Below are 20,744 nucleotides of genomic sequence, written 5' to 3'. Positions count from 1 at the left end.
TTACTCAGAATTAGAAAGAGGAAACTCAAAAAGATGTAGCAGAGAGAGCTGATGTCCAAATGTTTGAAGAAACAGAACTTACGGGGATTGAACTTTCTGTAGCCAAAACTACTTGGTTTCCTGTGAAGATTGTTGATTCACTGTCTTTTATTATTTTAATATGTCTCTGTTAAACTAACAATGTATTAGGAGCCAAATCCTCAGCTGGGATAAATCGTCTGATTTTTCAGCCTACCTTCATGACACCCTTTTTTCGCTGGCCTCCACTGTTAAATCCCACTTCAGCTTCATCAGTAAAAGCATTTTCCAAGTTAAAGTGCTGAAGGTAAACAGAGGAAAAGCCTTTTCCTGTTGTTGATACTGCTCAGAGGCTTAGCATGGATTTTTCAGGCTAAGGATTTAATTGCGAGGTCTAATCTGAGAGGTTTTTAAATCTTGGATGCTATTCATTAGACAGATATTTTCTGCTTATTTTTCCAAAATTTAAGCATCACAAAAACAAAGACGTATAATGCTGGAGCCTGAAAAACCCGCTCTAGGCTGCTCAGTGAGACAATGGTGTTCCTAGATGAGATATTTAAAATCTGATCACAGTGTTTCTAGGAACCTTTGCCAAAGCACTTCAGCATCTCTTTCTACCAACATGACATACAATAGGCTGTGACTGGAAGAATTTGAAAAAAAAAGACTTAGGACATGAAATGCTTTTATCCCAAACAGCCTGAATAAGTAAAAAAAAGTAGTTATTCATCATCTGTTTTCCATAGTCCACTATGTTGTAGGTGCTTCTCTGAAGCAGGAATGTCCAGCTCCTGCCCAGAGACCCACCACAGCTGGCTGAGGAGCTTTCACCACACTCGGCATGGAGAGGGATACTAAAATTTCCTTCTAGCTTATATCTCCAGGGACAAATCCTGTTAAAACAGTTCTATTACTGTTTCATCCCCTTGTATGCTTTAAATACTCATGAAAAATAGGACAAAACATATGAACAGAAAGAAATGTTGCCTGACACTGAACATCAGTGGGCAATTATGTTTTTCTACAATGGAATGTATTCATAAACATCCCTAGTTATTTTATTCATTATTTTATAGAATAAAATGTAATAAAATGGTCCTTTATTTTCAATTCTTCTACTTTTAATAACATAGGCAAAAATGAACTTGATAATCCCATTTCTCTAATTCGATTGCAAAATGTTGCGTATATTGAAGAACTATTTGGCAGCCAAAGCACTGCAGAAGAACCATTATTTTTCTAATGTGTTGCAAAAGTCTGAATTCAAGTTTTTTTCCATATTCACGTTATGTGATGAAGTACAGCACAAATTCCCAAATAAGTCTTACAGGTGTTTGGGGCATGCTGAGTGCATCTCTCCTTTCAATCAGTGTGTATAAACCCAGGTATTGGGTATTTCAAATCATCTAACAGACAGTTTTTATTTCTTAACGTTTTTTCTTCTGTATAAACCCCTTTATATCTCTTTTTTATTGCCCTTTTTTTTTTGCCTGACATTTTTTCCCCTGGTTCAGCTGAACCCAGAACACCCCCGCTGTTTCATAGGTTTTTTAAGGATGTTGAGCCTCTCTGCATTTGATAGAGAATCCATGAGTACAATTCCTGTTGATTTAGACTTGTATAAAGGGTGGAAGAATCAGGCCTAATATATCATCATCTCGTCTCAAGATACTGTCTTTCATCTGCCTTAATACTTTGGAAATTATACTGTTTTCTGCTGTTAGATCTTATCCATGTTTTCATTCTATGAGGAGAACAAACCAACCCCAGTTATCGCTGGTGAAGTCCTGCAAATTACAACCTTCCACTCCAAATGATAGCTTAATCTTCCAAGAAACAGCATAGACAGACAGTATTTGAGCTTTGAGGGATAGTTGTACACTGTGGCATGTGAAGCTGGACCAAAGGGCATGTGAAAGGATGCAAGGACTGAATATTTCATTTTGCCTCTGATTTTTTCCATTGATTCACACAGAAGGGTTTTAATGAAACTGGCCTTCAGTCTTGAAGAGCTCTCTATCAAAAAAGTGGGCTTCATTTTTCCCTTTTAGTAAAATAAGTACATTGTATTATATTTAACAGCATTCAGACAATGCTGCAAGCATAAATAAAGTGTTTTGTTTTAGACCTACACAAACACATGCCCTAATTTATATTCACTCTCAGTGCTGCCGCTGTGATACTGGGATGGCAAGGCAAGGATGTACACACCTGATCTGACACTGTCTCCTTTTCCACTGAAAGCTGTTCTGGCAAACACTGACCACAAACAAGTAAGAGGCCAGGTGATGTTGAGAATGTGTCTCTCCTCCATTACTAACTGAAGCAGGGGTTGGTGCCAGCACACTGTGACCCATCAGCTTGGGGATGTCGCGGTGGAGATGCTGGGACCAGCTGGCCCTGTATCTCAGCAATTGTTCCTGTGTGGTGCGGAGGAGCAGCTTTCTGTTCTTCTCACTCCAGCTGTTTAAGAATAAGGCATCCCACAGCCAAAGGAGGGAAATTGCAGGCCCTGAGACGTGAGCACTTGGCCGTCTCTTCCTGGTGCACAATGACAGGAAGGCACTGCTGTGGTTTCTCTGGGACCTCAGTGGCCTGATAGAGTGCTGTGACAGAAATACATTGATTGTGTGTGGCAAATCCAGATACAACATGTAAACTGTGTGCTGAAGGACAACTTGTGCTAGATACTTTATCAGCTGCATTATAAAAATGTCTTGTCTGGTGGCTGTGCTAATTAACCCTGTGGCATCTTCATGGGTAAATCCCATTTACTTTTATCAAATAACCACTGCGCTTATGCATTCATGTTTTGTTGATGTGAAATTGCATACAGGAGCCTGATTTTGCCACTAAAAGCAACTTAAAATGTTGTCTGTGTGCTCATCACTGATAATTTTAGCTGTATGTTTACCCTGCACTCCGTGACACAGATGATCAATCAGCCTGTGTCAGCTCTCAGCATAACTATGAGTAACTCACTGTTTAGGCATATGTATGGATTTGGTAAGTAGAAGACCAGTGCAGTGGGTGGGTTTCACCAAGGCAAAGGCTGAACTACCCACAGTTTCTCCACCCATGACATGAAGCAGCAGAAAGGAGCTGTATCATACAGAAAAATAGAGTCTGCATTCAGTTCCTGGTAACTTCGCTGCCTGTTTGAGAACTCATAACATTTTAGATCGCGGAGGTAAGCAACATGTTTTGGGTCAAAAAGCCATCACTAAGACACCCAGAAGGGGGCAAGTGATTCCAGATCCTACCAAGTCTCAGCCCCCTACACTTTCTGACATGCTCTGTAAAATGAAGTATGTAGACCTGCAATTCAAGTTACTAGAGAGGCACTGCAAACAAACCCCAAGGCCTAGTAGAGACATCTAATTATGATAGAAAAATTGCACTACAAAAGTATGCTAAACAAAACACTTATTACGAGTACCTTAAAACCCATGACAAATGCAAGATTGCAAAGATCAACAGTAAAAATTAAATGTAAAAAAAAACCCAAAACAAATGTCTCCTAAATTAATGACAATATTTATAGAATAGATCTAAGCACAGACCTAATATTTAGCTTTATTTAAATTTTGGCTCCCAAGAGAATTAAAAAACCAGCTGGTATTGTTGATCTAATAGCGCCATGTCGGCCCAAGCAGACAGCCGAAGAACTGTGTGAGGTTCAGTGTCAACAAGATATAGAGTTGGAAAGATTGAGTTTACTATTTTATTTTATGTTTAAATGTTATGCTGTGATGAGAGTGAAATTAGATGAAATTCTAGAGCAAATACACAGTTTAAAACCTAATTCATTTAGTCAGTCTAAGCAAAAGGAGAAATATATATATCCCTCCTTGTTACCACCAGCTGAACTGTATATTACAGCATCAACAGAGAGTGTCAGCTGGTTTGTCTTCTGGAGGAACTTTGTAGTTCAGTCTGCCTTCCACGAGGGATATGTCAGACATAGGGATCCTAATTCAGTTCTTAATTACTTAACTATTCAGAAAATGTAGTTTATTGTCTGATTTTTGAAAACCTTACAAAACCAGGCTGTCTAGGTACTTTTTTGTGGATTACAGTATCTAACTTTTGGCGATGGAAATAGAAATAGCATTTAGGATCTTTTACCTTCTAAATAAACATAATTACAAACAATCACCAAATAAAACCAGAAGAGGATTTTGTCCTAATACAGCTAGCCATAATGGTAATTACCTCCAATATGACATTGTGGTCTATGAAGTATACTATTCAGTTACAGTTCTCCACTACCTTTCAACAAGCTATAAATTTATTTTTTGTTCCTGAGAAAATATCTGGGGCTTGTTTAGTGTGAAAGGACCTATGTGAGAGTCAAGAAATATAGGTAGTAACACTGGCTTTATTAACAATAGAAAAAAATTCTGTTTCTGGCCACCAAACAGAATGTAAACTCCAGTTCTTGAGGTTTTCTTCCTTTGTGACCTTGAATTCAGTGTGTTATAACTGTGGATGTTGGGTCTGTCTGACTGTGATTCCTAGACCTTTTCTGATTTGTGCCTTTCAAATAAGGAAACCACTACTAGAAAAGTTGCAGCTTTTTAGACCTAGCCAGGATTACAGTTAGCAGAGGTCTCCAGAGAAAACCCATTCAATTGAAATTTGCAGTCTGATATCTAGGAGATATTTCAGTAAATTTGGACAGAGCAAGCTGAGGTATGGTGGGAAAACCAAACACACACCTATTTGCTAACTATGCTTTTCTCCATGGTGTTCATCCCTTCTTTCCAAACCAGCATGACACTGGGCCATGCGTTGTCATTAGTATCTTAGTCTGGCATATTGTGGTGATAATAACGAGCCCTGAAGAGCAGAGGAATATTAGAAAAAACAAAAAAAAAAGGCTCATACTATTAAGTAGATACATTGTGTAGTCAGAGCAAGAAAACGATTCAGCATCCTCATATATTGGTCAGAACTAACAAGGACTTTGCCATCGCCTTAGACAGCTTCATAGCTTGCCAATATATATTTCCAAATTTACACACACACACATAGTACGAGGCTGCCAGCAAACCAAAATCTAGTTTGTTGGTGCCAGAATTGATTCCAGATTGCACGCATAGAATTACATAAACAACTTACATGTCTAGAGGTTGTGGAATGTGTAGGAGGGCAGGAGAGCAGTCAGCTGTCTCCAACCAGCCCAGTGCAAACACAAAAAAACACCCAAGGGACTATTTGAGTCTCACTGTACACAGGCAACAAATATTTAGAGTGACAAACAGGGTGAGTGAGTCCGAGCTGTCTTCTCTCCATCATATGTTAAGCGAACAAAGCAGAACACTAGGAGGGAAGCCTCTGCAATGCCCCACATGCCTCCCGCCTGGAAGGATGTTTCTTCCCTCCAGCTTTTCCAGCTTGGCTCTTTTCCATTTCATGTGAAGCAAATGTCAGAATAATCCTGACACAGAAATCTCTTAACCACGCTTCAAACTCTCTCTGCACAAGGGGGGTGCAAAACTCAGTCTGATGCATGCATCAATATGGGACTTCCCCAGGTGACAAAAACCTGCAGATAAATACTTGTACCTGTCAGGAGCACCTTCCCAGGTACAGGCCCAACAGTATGCCACTGATGTGACATACTGCATGGTATCATTAGTCATCTAATATGCCCTTTTTTTTCTTTACATTTATTCATACTGAGAGCCCATAAGCTTTTACTAAGATGCTTTTTAAAAGAAATACCAGAAAAGTGCTTCTAAAGCTCATTTTATAGGGAAAGTTTCTTCTTTTTTTCCTATTGTTGCATATCTTTATCCCCTCCAGAATGGTTTCTCAATGATATATAGTGCTAGATGCAATTCACCATCAATTTCTTGGCATTAAATTGCACCCGGTTCAGTTTCTGACACACCTGGTTGAATGATAAAGTTTTTGGAAAAATTTGAGCCCTGACACACAGGAGCTGTACATAATTTTTTTTAATGTTCCTAAAGGCGTCTTTTGCATTCAGGAGACCATTTAATAGCACTCAGCTTTTCCTTGGGTTTTTCTTTGTTTGTTTGTTTTTTACTGTTCTACCTTCCCCTTTTTTTGGATCACGTCAGTGAGAGGAGCAGAAAAACTACGGAAAATCTCTGGGTTAGATTTCCTATAATGTCCTTGCAAGCCAAAACTTTATGTATTTATTTATTTATTTAATCTGAAGGTGGACATGGCCTCTGAAATAACTAGCTGTCTTGCAAACCTGGGCTTGACCTTCATTCGTCAGCCTAAATGTCAGGGATGGTCCTATTTCAGCAACAAGCACTGATTCATATGAGCTTGGGAATGACCTGAAATCTCACTCAAAGTATTTTTTCAGGTCTGAGAGTAATTTCAGTATATCACATTCTAGAATCTGCTGTATTTGCTATAACGCATAGGCACAGAGAGAAAAATTAATTAGGGTAGCCCTAATTCAGCGGTATCAGTTGATCTTGCAAGCACAAGACAAGCAGTGGAACTACAGCCAAAGCTGCACATGGATCCAGAACAGCAGTTCCCAGTGCTGTGGGCAAGCACTGAGGTCCATATTCACCTGGGGGGAACCAACCAAATACATTGCCACTCCACATTCTGCTTTTCTCTGAACAGCTGGGAGGAAGGGCTTTGGTCACTCCACAGCACACACATAACATGCAGCCTAGAGGCAAACACTGACCTCTCAAAATATTTTTACAGCTAGATGGGCACAGACAAAGCAATAGTGTTTATCTGTACTGAGCAGAGTTCTCATAAAATTGTAGAAGAGCTTTCCTTGTACCTGTTGGTAGGGTCACCAAACAAAATTTTTGTCAGGTCTTCCAGTTTCTTGCTTTGTGAATGCTAAAGTGATATTGGGATAATACATTCTGTATTAGGTTGTACAGTGGCCAGCATGCAATATGCAGACTGTATTTTTTTTTAATATCAGAGGTATCCTCCTCATTACATGTTGCACTACACAAAAGCTTTCCTTTGCTACGTACGCTTCTAAAACATTTATAAAAGATAACACATTGCTGTGAGCTGTAATTAAATAAATAATTCCTTGTGGAGTTCTCATTAACTAGTACAGCATGAACAGCCATAGCCCGAGGTACGCCTCCCTGCCTGCAGTTTTAGTTTAGTTTTCTGCACATCTGCTTCCTATCGTGCCTTTTAATACTAACACCTTGAATGTGAGTGATTCCCCTAGGCTTTCTGGCTGGCCACCTTGCTATTGTTTTTCTCCTTTAAAAATAATAGTAAAAAAGCCCCTGACCTAAATGTTTCAGTTCTTCGTAAAGCACTACTGTCTTCACTGAATCTTTGCGATAGATCATATTCACATAGTTAATTCCTAATGCAGGGAATTCAGTATTTCCTTTTTGTTGTTGTATATCATACAAAAAATACAATTTGAGAATATATTTTTTTATAAGCCAAACAATTTTCTTGCCTTATATCCATATGTATAAAGGCAGGATGCTCCAGTGGTATAACCTTATTTCCAGAAATCTAGGCTCAATTCTCAGTCCCGGTGTTTCACTCTTAGCTAAGCTGCGCAGAGTCTGCCTTTCCTCTATGTTCAGGTCCCTATTCCCTGGAAAGGGCTGTTTAACCTGGAGTTTGGCACTGGTGACTCAGCAAGGAGAAGATGGATAGGGTGGTACTTCTCATGGTACACACATGGTATGCACAGGAACCAGCCCTTGCAGCTGGCCATCTCAGATAGCAGCTTCCCCTAATAGTGGTACCTTTAGACTGCAGGGAGGTACTCAATATAATAACTGCTGTAAAAAAATTGCAGACTATTTGACCATCCAACTACTTCAGCAATGGCTAAGAAGACAGTTTAGATGAAGTTGGGTACATTTCAAGGCAAAGACTGTAGCAATTGCACAGCATGTTGAAGATTCACTGTTCAAACTCTTATCGGACCACCAGATGCTTTCCCTAACACTAGGACATTGGCTGCTGCCCCTGTGGGGGTTTCATCACCCTCCTCTTAAGAAGTTTTTCATCACAAGGACAGCATTGCAGAGCTGGAGAAGAGTGTAAGAATTAATACGGCGCTGTAGCACATACAATAGGGAGACTGAGGTCATGGGTTGTAGTTCTTTTTTACCCTAAGAAGTGTTTACACTTTAATTGATGAGAATTTAATGGAAAGTACATTGACCTAACCTAAGTGCTTCTGCACCCACATTTGCTAGGAAAAGACAACTTTGTAGATCCTTTCCATTTTGCTGGCATTTTTTTCTTGCTTGTTAATTAACCAAACAGAATTTAAATAATCTCAGTCACCCTTCACACTTTTAGTTTTAGAATCATAGAATCATAGAATAGTTAGGGTTTGAAAAGGACCTTAAGATCATCTAGTTCCAACCCCCCTGCCATGTTTTGATGGAGTGTGGGCTACAGAAACTACATATAGGATTTGCAGAAATTTCTATTTTATGGAAATTTAAATTTCAGCATTTCTATTTTCAGAAACTACATATAGCATTTCATATCAACAACATATTATATCACTCCATCCACTTTCCAGTCTTATTCTCTTCCTTATGCTCCCAGAGTAAGTCATTGCCGGAGACAGGATAGGGGGCTGAATAGCCATTTGCCCTTTTTGTGTTTTGTAGCTTGCAGTGTTCAGCGTTGACTGAGGGAGAAAGAGCAAGTAGAGAGGAAGATTAAGTGAAAAAAAGAGCCCTGCCAGGTTTCTGATTAGCATGGGAGTCAAAAATGCTTTGGACTGTTTAGAAGCTATAGATTTTATTTTCTTACTCTTACTACTTAATTGCATTATAAAATAATTCTTCCTCTGTCATGGCTGGTTCAGAAGCAGGCAGTACCCAGATGTTATGCTCTCCACAAGACCCTGATTCTTGTGAGTGAGGCAGAGGAGTACTTCACTTCCAGACAGGCACAAATTGAGTCTTTCTTTTGTTTTTATGAGGTCTAGTATATCAAACAGGATATGTTGGAGGCCCCAGTTCAAGTACACAATTCATTTTATGCAAATGTTTATGAGCATTACTAAGTAGCAATGGCTTTGCCATATTAGGAGCTAGGAAAAAGGAATACTTTGAATAGTATATGTCTAAAATCATGAAGAATCAACCACAGATGTCTCAGCAAAGATCTTGAAAGGAAAACAAAAGTCCAGATAGGAGCAATCCTGTTTATTGATGAAGTTCATGAACTCATTTGTCCCTTAAAGAGAGGGAGAAAAAAGAAAAAGAAATAAAAGCTTGAAAATGTATTCATAAGGGGAAGAAAAAGGAAAATGTTTTATTCTAAGATCACAGTGGTCAGATTATGGGCAGTTCAATAGATTATACTCATACAAGAACCTTTTTCATAAAAGGATGGAGTCTTTCTGGCAGCGTCTCCTGTAGCAGTGTGTTTCTTTTTGTGTTATAAATTCCTGGCAAACTTAAGAAGGCAAGATCCTGAAGATAATGTGGCTGGTCAACACTGAGGCTTTCAAAATTATGCCAAGCTTGCATTGCTTTCAAAGCTCCGTTTCCCCTCCATTTGTCACTTCCTGCACCACCTTCCCCTTCGTTCTCTGAGTGGCAGCAGAGCTTCCTGCACACAGACCCCTGAAGTATTGGTTGATCAGAAAAGGACTCTCTCTTGACCAATGAGGGAAGAAAGACTAGAAAATATGATTCAAAATACATCTCACTTTTAAAAAGCCTCTTTTACTAGTCCCTCCCTCTGTAAAAGTAGGTGTCAAGATTATGAAACCTTTGTTCAGAACACTGTGGGTTTCTATTTATAAATCACAAGAATAGAAATGTTGCAAAAAGAAAAGGCCAACCAGCTGAAAATTAGAGCTGGAAGCTGCCAGGCTGGGAACTCTGGTCCTAGTGGTTTGTGAGCACAGACAGTTCTTCCTTTTTTTCCCCCTTCCCAATTGCTTACTGCTTCTTCCAATCTGTTTAGTTTGGCAAACTAACCATCAGCCATCATCTCCAGCAATTTAGCCCTCAACAGTTTCTACCTAACAGGCCAGTCCTTAAATTTTCTATACTTTCGCAAGTTCTCTGTGAGGATGCATTTCTATTCCCCTGAACTTCTTTATCTGACCAACTATTATAAATGTTTGCAAAATATCTTCTAAGAGACATTTGGTCTCTTAGATGCTGCCAACTCTTGTTTCTCTGAAGCTATTGCATTTAGTTTGGTTTCCAGTGTACTTTTTAGAAGCTTTTAGCTGCAGAATCTTTTGAACTTTTCCCATTGTGTTTGGTATTCATGCCCCTAGGCCTGCAAGAAAAGCAATAAATGAAGATATATTCAGATGTTTCCAGACTCGAATTCTTGTACAGTTTCGTTCAGTTCAGAGCAAAAATTTATTTTACATAGTTTTCTTCACTAATTGCTTGTATCAACAGCCTGGCTACACTGTGTTTCTCAGCAGCCTAGTTTGCTTTATCATTTCAGCTGGGTGAGTTATTCATAGACACTGTGAAACAGAGTGAAAGAAAGCTGTTCCATGATAGTATCCCCATAATGCATACTTTGTTCTGCAGGAGTCTCACAAACATTAATTACTCTGCATTGACCATACCACAGTGCAGAAATAAAAACATTTGTTCTAAGATTTTATCCCTAAGGTTTTCTGACTTTTTTGGCATCCACAAATCACTGTGACAACTCCAAAATCCTTCAAAGTCTCTCAAGAAGACATGTCAAAAGGAACTGTAAAAAGTAAGGCTTCACAAAACATCTGATTCAATGTCTTTTCATTTCACTGCTTATTCTTCAACTGGCTATGACATTCTTAAAGAATTAAAGTGGAAGAGCAGACGCTTTTTCTTCCTCAAACTCTTTTCTAAAGACAGCACTGTACTGTAAGCTATGGGATGTTGCATGTGGTTTCCTTACACTTTCTACCAGAAAATAAACTTAGAAACTATAAATAGCACATGTGCATATAGAAATGAGTTTATCCTACAGGGTTTTATATGATTCCAGTTGCTTTCATTACATTAGAAAAAAACTCCATCCAGCGTATGGTTGATATTCTAAGTTCCAATAAATTAAAAGGACATAGCACTATAGCATTTTTATTTGCTTAAATGTCAAAAGGGCTTTAGCTGACATAACATTGCAGAAGACTGTCTGTGACTACCACCAAGTTAAAAGGTGCCATTTTCATGGAAGCACAGCAGAGATGAGAAACTGTCATCTCTTTCATTTTTCTCAGCTGCCTGACAAGACATTTTTGTTCAACTAGATGCAGATGGAGAAAACCTGTAAGCTCTCAGTAGGTAGCCAAGAAGCAGCAAGCACTTAGCAGTACATGTGACTGGATGTTGACCTTGATAAAACTGCCTCTTCACAGACAGGGCCCAGAATATGGCAAGCCCTGCTTCCAGTCCCTAATTAAAAAGCAGCCAAGCTGTACATGTTTGCACAAGTGCCACGCTTCTGTCCTCATGCTAGTTATGTGACCAGCATCAGAACTGCTCATTAGAAACACTTCTAGAAATGCTCTAGGAACTCAGTTTTTCAAATTTGGGCAATAGCTTCTTCAACTACATGTGCAACTGGGGATGAATAAATGAGTAGGCAGCTGCTTCATTTTCTCCATATCTGTGGAAACAAGTTTAACCAAGCACATAATGGATGCTGAAGAAAAATGACAGTCGCTTTTCATGTTCTTCTGTCAGGATGAAAGATAATACTTCACAACTGCCATGATGTACGTCATTTTGAAAGTCAGTCCTTAGTTACTTTCCTGATGCTACAAGCAACCTCAGGCAGGGTCAATGTGTGTATGAGCAAAGATCTTCAAATATTTGTTGCTCCAGTATTTCCCCATGAAGCTTTTGTAACTTTGTTGGGGCTGGAGAACAGTGGGAAGGGCCTCAGCTATTCTGGATGTGCACCCCAGTAAGAGAAAATGCCCCTCCATATAATGTAGTTGTGGAAAAATGGTGATTCAGGCTGTAGAAGAAGGCCTGTTAGGTTCTTCTGCCTGTCCCAGGTAATTTCCAATACACCTAGCAGAGTCTGTGTTAGAGGAAGAATGCCTAAATTATAAAGGACATTATGAAATGTCACATAATACTTATTTTCAGAGGCAGTAGGACTGGCCTTGGATTTTTGCCACAATTATCATGAATCTCACTGACATTTCCTTTCTGTAACTGCTGCTTCTGTGCAGGGCATGTTATACAATTTTGTTAAGAAAAGCTACTTCTGCAAATTACAAAAATCAGATCTTTGTGACAGGCTTTGGAAGAGCTGACACCAAATTGTGTGAGGAGACATGACAGGAGCTCACTGCCATTAAAAAATGTGGAAAGGTGGGTGGAGCACTGGTTATCCATTCCAGTCTGACACCTCTTACATTAAAGCATATTGCAAGTAAAAACTGTCTTTGATACCAAGGTTTAAAAACTGAATGTAAATGTGGTACGTTTTGATACATGGAAGGTCAGGTGCCAGTAATTCACTGTTTAGAGAATGTGTAATGCACAACCCAATCTGGAAGAAGTATAAGGAAAGAATAGTCAGACCTTAACAGTATTAAAAAAGTATATGTCAGGTGCTTATTTTTGAAAGACTAACAGGGCAGACAGTTTTCTGATGGTACTTTCAGAGGTGAAACTGTGAATGCAGCTTCTATAACTCCTCAAATCTAATTAAGAAACGATTAGGATAATGATCACTAAACAGTTTTGGCAAGAACCTTCTTTTATCCATTCATCCTTGCCATTAGAACTGTTAATTATTACAACATTGGTGATGCGTAACTGACAGTAGGAAGTAACGGGGAGAATGTAAGGATATGGTTGAAGAAAACACAAGACAATTCAAGGTTTTGTATTCCTTGCAATACATTTTGTGAGCCTGTGGAACTCATAGGTGGATTAGAAATTTTACTTTGCCCATCATCTGAACCACATACTTTACTTTACATATATACTTTAGCTTGATTTTCTAAAAGCTTTTGTTTCACTCTTTATTCTAGAGAGCATAAACTCAAACCCATACTGCCCTAAGTGGGTCCTTTACACAACCTAGAAAGACTTACTGGCAGAAACAGTGAAGTTACTTTGAAGAGCAGACATAGACATCCAGCAGGAAATTGTACAAGCTGACCTAAACAAGTGCCAGTAAAACTGGATACTGAATGAGATCACTCTGTGTTCTGTATCTGTCACTTATTTTACAGAAGGCAAATCTTGAATGTTCTTTAAAGAACTCAGAATACATTTTATAGGTTCTTGTTCTCCATGCCTGTTTTGTGAAGTCCTGTACCAAAAAAAAACCCAGGTGAACAGACTTTAGAAAAACATGTAGAGCTAAGATAAACACCTCCTCCTTTCCAGAAAATACCCCAGTAATTAGGAGCGCTGCTGTATGGACCTTTAGAATGATAACTGATATTGCAAGGAAGATCCTGACAAGACCCAAACTATGTGGACAAGAATCAGATCAGGATACAACAGATTCCTAGCACTAAAAACAATGCCTTAGTGGATCTGAAACCTGGAATAAAAACAGCACCAACTATTGCAGCAGACTTCAATTTAGAGCAATATATTTATTTTAAATAAAGACCTTGTGTGAGAGGGGACAAAACATATGTTCTGGTTATTTTTCAAGGCAGCAGTTGTTAGACAGAGGCTCATTGGATTGGGTGCCCCAGGAAACCTCCTAGCACAAAAACATTTTGTAGGTGAAGAGGTCAAAAGTGAGCCCCCTTTAACACAAGAGGGCTTAGTTTATCATGACCCAGCAATTTGTCATGCTGACATCTTTATCACAATACATCTGTTTTAATTGCTGACATACTGTATGTAGCATGTATACATGCAGTAACTTTTAGGGGTTTCTTTTAGTATTTTGTACAGTATATGCAAGTTTATAAACTCAAGATAGACACAGAGGGAGGACTCTGCTGCTTCTCTGTTTCATTCTCCACGATCACACACATCAAGCACACAACAGGCGTTGGAAATATTTCTACACATGTCCAATTTTGACATCAAAAATTTGTTATTTTACAAGATTGTCTGTGGCCATGCGTGCTTCTTACAGTTTGTATTTAAGCATCTGAGTCAACAAGCAGAACTGGAAATAAGATTCTCCTTTTGGCTCTTTGTGTCAGGTCTTCGAGATAGCAAGGTCAGTTTTCTCCATAAAACATCTCAGAGGCATCGATAATGCCAGATTACCCCATCAACCTGTCAAGGGAGTGAACTCTGAAAGGAAAATGGGTGCTCCTCTTTCAGGTCCTGGTCATTTTGCCTACTTGCTGAATGTGCTTTTCTTTGGCAGAGCAATTGTATGATAATGATAAGAAAAAAACAGTTGCCACTGAGCCGCTGCTGATTGCATAAAACCCACTAACCCAGAGAATCATTGAAGGACATTATTCTCATTTAATTTGATTACAGGGTGAACTTTAAAAAGTGATCTACACACAGAAAAGTCATCAGTACCCAGGCAATCACGGACAAGCAAAAATGTTTGCTTCAGATATTTGAACCAAACAGTGCTCTCTGAGAGGACTTTTTGGCCTTTAAAAAATATAATTTGCGAATGATAATAACTAGGCACAGTACTGACATTAGCTCCCAGACACCGCTAGACAACAGGAAAGTACAGGAAATCCGTAAGTCCAATCATTCTCCTTGGGGGACACACTTTGTCTGAAGTGGAAATCACACACTCCAGCCTTGTCCAAAAGAAAAAGACTAGTTGCTGAGGTAGGTGAGTGCTCTGTACTACCTTCCATGACCATGATGACAGCCTGTTAAGAATGGGTCCTTGTGAAAAGGGAGCTGGCTTGAAAACAAAATATAGAATATAGGAAGAATGTTACTGTTTGAGCTCCTTTACACTTTCTGTCTAAAAGCAAAGACCGCATACTTGGGCAGGATGCAGAATTAGCATCAGCAGAGCCTCGGTTCTCCTGTTTAGCCATTAGTATATGACTGTGAATTTTATGTTGCTAGTACTCTATATCTGGCACCAGCCTCATCAAATTCTCATTAACATGGAATCTGAACAAAGAGGAAAGAATAACTGTCCATGAAATTATTGTACTAATTCCTAAAGTGCCATGTATTTGTAGAGTGCAGTTTCTTCTAAGTTTTCCATTAATTTGGAAGAAAACCAGCTAATGCACCAACCAGTTTACCACAGTCCCCAGATTTTTCCACTTTGAATGTATTTCAGTAATATGGTTTTGGGCTAATAAAAGTGAAGAATTATTCTCTGCATTTATAGGCGTCTCTATACACTGGGTTCACATGACCAGCCTCAAGAATTTCCAGCATCACTTCTTGAGCTTCATTGTATAAGGGAAGTAATCACCTTCAAAATGTTTTTAAGTCCTTTGTTCATTATGCAGGGATTTTCTGCCCCTCATCCATGCTTTCCACTTATTCCCATTGCTCACACATTTTCTCAGAGTAGTTCCAACTCTGCATAGCCAAGCCAACAGACATTTGGTGTCAAAGTAGTGCACAAGAGAAGCCAGTGCACTGCAGTGACAGCAGTACAAGATTCAGGGAAAGGCAGCCCTGATAAGGAACACGGTCTCCTGTGGCAGCCCTGATTCTGAGGTTCCTCACACATTACCCAGCACCAGATGTGCATCTAGAGGCAGGCAGTGTTAATCACCACCCCATGTCCCAGTGCATCCTTATGCAAAATGCCCTCACCCAAGGGCTAAGAGACTTTTACATCTTAAAATGGCAATTTAGCTTTCTCCTTTGAGATGTTCATACACTTTCACAGGAGTTTTCTGCCACCATTTCTATTTTACCAGAGCTTTCCTGTTTCTCACTGCTAGTTTTCACACTTCCTCCTATGCTTTGGCCCATGAGCCCTCTAAAAGGGACTGGATAACTTTTCCCGCATGACAAATTGGCAGCACTGGATTGTTATTATTCTTTAGGTTAAACAAACAGTATGGGTAGGGAGCAGGTCCAGGTTAACTGAGGTAACAAGAGGAACAGAGCTGCTCCTGAGTCCAAACGCTTGGTGGGTGGCATTTGCTTGATTCCCTATTGCTGCTCTGAATTGCACAGAGTTGGCAATCCAAGAGTTTTGCAATCAGGAATCAGGACAAAAAAATCTACATTTTTGGCACTGAGGTGACAAATCAGAGTTTGGTTTTCTTTTTTCTGGCTTTCCTCCTTAGATAGGAGAACTAGCAATTTATTGCTGAACTTTTTTTGTCTTTCTTAAGGAGATCTGCTTTTCTTACAAACATTTGACTTAGTAAGTCAAGGCCTAAAGGGAACCACACAGTGCAGAAGATGTGCAATGCCACCAGAAGTTTTAATTGGCTCAAAGGGAAAGTTCCACTTGTAGCTTGGGTGGATCTATGTGGAAAGATGAGGCATTGCTTCATTTTGAACACTGCTCTGGTCTCAGCATCTGCTTATTTGAGGAAATTTCATAGGATTTACCCTGGTCAAGCTAATAAAAGGTGAGGCTTTCATTTTAAGCAAATCTCTGTGTGTGGCATGAGACTCGCTGAAGTGTCTGGGCCAGTCAGCAAAGTTTCATATAAGTCAGGCTTTTTCAGATGACAGGTAAGTCCCTTGGCAACTGCAAGGATGAATGGTTGAGTTTCATTGTTTGTACAGAAGCCCATACCACACTTTTGAAGTAAAACAATCTAGATCCCCAGAGGGTCTCTCAGCTTGTTTACTTTTAGACTTCTGGAAAGTTGGGGTAGTTGTTTAATTGACTTATTGCTTTACTGTCTTGGCAGCTCTTCCAGTACCTTTATACTCTCTATATCCTTGCAAAAAGGAGAACAAGAAAAAAAAAAAAAAAAAGAAAATTGAAATCCCATAAAGATAGCATGATAAATATTGCATCAGCAGTTTTCTAAAAGGATTTTGTTGTTATCAAAACTGGCAGGCATTGAACAGACAGTTTCAAAATAATTGATACGGGCAAGAGGGTAAGCATTTAGCCTGCCAGTAGGCCAGCCACCTGTGCAAACAGCACTTCCAACTTCTATTTCAGTTGCTGGCTCCTGAACAGTCAATTATTTAGGGCTTTCCAGAGATTTCACTGGTGTAGAAAAGAAATATCCAGGCCTGTTTTTGAAAGGTAGCTTTATCAGCATAGCTCAGTTGTGCAATTACAGCCTTTGTTCCTCTTTACGTGAGTGCAGGTTTTCAGTGAGACAGCTTTCCTTTGTTTAACTTTTGGAGAGTAGCAATAGTACCATTCCTAATGTTCCCATATTCCTCATACCCCTGCACAATCCCTTCTGCCTGCAATCTCTCTGCCTAAGCTGCGAAAGAATGGGATGACTCAGAGAGCCACAGATACTTTTATCCCTCCTTTTCCTCCAAAAACAAGAACACAATTTCTGAATAACTCCTGATGGGTGATTTCAGTAATGACTAAATACCAGTGAAAATAAACTACTTTGAAAGACCTTTTTCTGGAGCTGAAGCTTTCCTGAGGTGTCGTTCAACAATAAAGAATGCACGATTAAACAGAGAAGTCATGAATTCAGAATGAAAAGATGGGCTTGTTTTTTTACCTCACTTGTCTGCATCAGACATTGGTGAACATGATGAGAATATCCATATTGTTTTTGGTAAGGCTAATAATAACAACAATAATAAAACAACAACTAAAAGGAGCTATATGTCCTCCTGTTTGGGGAAGGAACTGAACTACTAACTACTAAATAACGTATTTGTCATCTTGATTTATGATTTCATACATACCTATTCAAGGTTTCTTTTACCCATGTCTAAGAGGGTATTTGATTTCAGAAACCTTTGATGATCTATATCATGCCTTGTTCTACACTCTCATGGGAATTTTGGAACAAACTGTGCTACTTTTTCTTTTAAAATGAATGAATAATTTTAGACAAATGAAGTAATTCATGTGGAAAAACACATTCCTAACCTGATGTATAAAGTGTTTGGCTCTGATCTGCTCATTAGCACCCAGGAACAATGTTTAACAGTCAGTGCTGACAGCTCAGTTTTCAGTAGTGATCAGGAGATGAAACATCAAATCATCAAATATGCTCATACAGGCAAATATTTTCCCGGTGTTTTCTTCTCCTTAAAGGGTTGTTTACGAGTCACATAATCATAATTAATTCTATCTTCACTTTGCTTTGGTGTGTTTCAATGAAATGCTCAAATTTATTTAAGTCCCCAGGACCCACTGTTGCTTGCTTTCTTCCTGATTTATTTACCCGGAAAGATACATGCACAGCCTCTTTATGTCCTAACAGTTAACACTTCCTTACAAAGTTTTTCACTGCAATCCCAAAGTTACCTTTAATGACTAGTTCAGGATCGAAACTGATGCTGCTTTTGACCAGCCAGTATGCTATTACACTGTTGGTGTTATTTGATCCTTTGTCATTGCTGAGTTTGGTTTAGGGGTTATCTGGGTCATCTGTACAATGGTCCAGGGTTGGGGTTTATGGGCACAGGTAGAAGAATTGCAGTCACACAATATCAGCTGCTGACCTGTTCCTGTGCCTGCTGGCCATCCTCACAGGAGACCTCTCCCCACCTTTCTCTTCCTGGAAGGACCTGGTCCATCTACCCCCATTGCTCAGCAAAAAGAAATCCCTTTTCAAACATATTTTCCAGTCATCCCAGAGGCAGTACAAAGCACATTCACTAGACCAGATTGTGGCCTATTTTTCTCATGGGAGAACTGAAGTCCCATCATTTCAGTAAGTGAGGCAATGGATCTCATACAACCATCCAGACCTATGCAGTATCTCCCAATGGCCCCAACCTGTGCAGTGCTCTGTGCATTGTCCTGGGTACAAGCTGTCCCTGAAACAGCCCATTTCATATCAGCAGCTACTTCAGAGCCTAATATCAAAACAAAGCTAAATATAAAAAAAATGAAAAAAAAAAAAAAAAGAGAGATATGAAGCAATATGAAGCACTTTTAGAGCTGAATCAGTCTTCCTGACTTGAAGGAAGACTGCAACCATAAAGTTACTGGCAAGTCACTTTCATGCCAGCATGGTGATGTTTCCCCATAGGCACATTTGAGAGCTTTATATAGCTCTAGTGACTCAGGGGATAAAACTTCCACTGTATTCCTCAGCAGATTATTCATGGTTCACTTGACAAAACAGATTTATTCTTTCTTTCCATCTGTTAGCCTACGTATTCTGTTCCTCAGTTTCATCCTGCTACTCATTCCTACTATTAGAAGTAATACTTCCTTCAAATGGTTATATATACTTTCTTCTGGCATGTGGCATTTACGACATTAGCCTTAAAATATTTCCTGTTATCACTAATGAAAGGAAGCACACTGTATTATGCAAGCAAGTTTTAAACAAGATCTAACTAAAATTTACCCATTATTTCGTTTGAAATATTTTTTTCTCAAACCACTGAATCCCTCCCAGCCTAGGGATATTTCTGCGTGTGCAGTGCATTTCCCAGTCTCAAGGGGTCCTATCACATCATTCTGCTGTGATGCCCCACAGGTATCTCCTCATTTGTGGAGACCTTACAGCCTCCTTCTCCTTCATGCTCCATACATGAAAACAATGCACACACACAAAGACGTGCTGCTGATCATATAGTTATGACTGCAGACAAAGAGGTACAAAACAATAGAAGGGAGTTTAATTCTGACTTGCTGCTTGAATTTGGCACAGTTGTTTCAATGAGCAAGGAAGGCTTCAGCTATGAAAATCTGTTTTCTTCTAAAAGAGTAAACTAAGAAAAAAACTATACAGTAACCATTTCCCATGAAAATAAAGGAAGGCCAAAATGGATCAGTTTTGTTTGCTTCGTATGTCTTTTTTGTGGGATCCATCAGGCAAATGTACACCGAAGATTTACTGAGCACAATGCTAACAAACATTTGGTGTCCATCCTGCATCAGATGAACTTGTAATCATTGAAGAGATTTACATTGTCCAATCGGTATTGTTTTGACTGGTCAAAAATCAGTCTTAATACAGGGTGCTGGTTTCTACTGCATTTCACTCATCCTTAAAGTACATAGTTCCAAGCAAATATAGTAAGGAAAATCACAGTGAGATAAAGATTACATATACTATTAAAAAAAAAAAACCAAAAACCAAATAAATACAGCAATGAGATTCAGTCTCTTCATCCCATCACTGATATTCCCTCTCACAAGTATTTTAATGACTTATTGCTAATCACACTTTGGTTTTGCCTGATGGGTAAACAAGTACTCCCCTATTCACTCCCAGTAGTTTTTGTAAGCGCCTTTTTATGTGTTGATGCATGTTGTAAACTAAATGCAGCCTGGCTCATTTTAAACTATATTGTGAAAATACCATGGGTTCATTTCAGAGGCTATGAAATAGAAAGTACAGATTTACAGCATTTTTTTTTTTTTAATTTCTAGACTTTTTGTCCCTTTACTCTCTTTAGAAGCCATGGTGTGTCCACATCTTCTTCTTACTCAAAACCCACTTTCAAGAAGATCACAAATTATGACCACCAAAACAATTTAAAAGAAATAGAAGGAAGCATTGCTTTACATTATTTTCCTAACTCATTGTCAATGGAGAGCAGATAATTTTTAGCCTGATGAAATTGCTTTGTATCTGTCTTGTCAATAGCAAACCCGTGAAATTCACACCAGTGATTCATATAGTTTTCTGATTACTGGAAAATAAAATGGTTAAAAGCATAGGAAAGTAGGTTTTTATGTGGAAAGATTACTTTCTAGACATACCACAATGTTTC

Source organism: Pezoporus wallicus, unplaced genomic scaffold (assembly GCF_028554395.1).
Source record: "Pezoporus wallicus isolate ANWC-B61680 ecotype Strahan unplaced genomic scaffold, APGP_CSIRO_Pwel_v1 scaffold_3294, whole genome shotgun sequence".
In the NCBI taxonomy this organism is placed as follows: domain Eukaryota; kingdom Metazoa; phylum Chordata; class Aves; order Psittaciformes; family Psittacidae; genus Pezoporus; species Pezoporus wallicus.
The sequence above is the reverse complement of the archived record's forward strand: the minus strand, read 5'-3'. Positions refer to the sequence as shown.